This window comes from Trachymyrmex cornetzi, unplaced genomic scaffold (genome assembly GCF_001594075.2).
Source record: "Trachymyrmex cornetzi isolate Tcor2-1 unplaced genomic scaffold, Tcor1.1 scaffold1652, whole genome shotgun sequence".
NCBI lineage: Eukaryota > Metazoa > Arthropoda > Insecta > Hymenoptera > Formicidae > Trachymyrmex > Trachymyrmex cornetzi.
The window spans coordinates 57038-57909 of NW_017296259.1; the positions used below are offsets into that span (position 1 = coordinate 57038).

Below are 872 nucleotides of genomic sequence, written 5' to 3' on the forward strand. Positions count from 1 at the left end.
GATCCGTTCGACTCGTATATGGACGAACCACTATGGAGGGCTATTGAGAGGGTTGAGTTGAAGGAGATGGGCTTGGAAGCCCACATCAATGAGGGCGGCTCCAATCTCAGCGTCGGCCAACGGCAATTGGTCTGCTTGGCACGAGCTATTGTGAGGAACAATCCAATACTCGTGCTGGACGAGGCGACCGCGAATGTGGACCCGCGAACAGACGAACTCATCCAGACAACTATCAGGAAAAAATTCGAGAAGTGTACAGTGCTAACAATTGCTCATCGACTCAATACCGTTATGGACAGCGATCGTATCTTGGTGATGGACTCCGGAAACGTGGTGGTGAGTCAATTTTTAAGAATTTTTGTCTTTTTAAGAATTTTATAGTTAGAGCGACCCATCGAATGAATTTAAGTAGGTCACAAAATCTTTCCTTTCTATGGTTGGGAAAAATCAATGTAACTATGAATTTATCGGTCATTCTTGTGACATTTTGTACTTCTCTTTCCAGATTATGAAATTTATTTACAATCTTTTAAAGCAACATAAATTATAACTGGATTTATATAAATATTTTATTGTATGAATCCTGCGAATTTAATCTATGATCATTTTTGCATTGTTTTATTAGAGTTTTTGTTGAGTAAACCACTTAGTTGATACAGAATTACAAAATCTTTGACTATATAACTAATACTAATTACGTTAAGAAAATGCTTTATTTCTTTTTTATTTATAATAGTCTCGATTTAAACTGTCTCTTAAACTGCGAACTTTCATATATCGTATGCAGGAATTGGATCATCCTCACATGCTGCTGCAAAAAGACACGGGTTATCTGAAGAGCATGGTGCAGGAGACCGGTAAGGCGATGGCGG

General features: G+C 38.4%; 1 pseudogene; it reads left to right on the forward strand.

Annotated features, from left to right (window-relative positions):
* On the forward strand, positions 1 to 868 carry LOC108759010 (multidrug resistance-associated protein 4 pseudogene; annotated as a pseudogene).
* Positions 869 to 872: the final 4 nt, after the last annotated feature.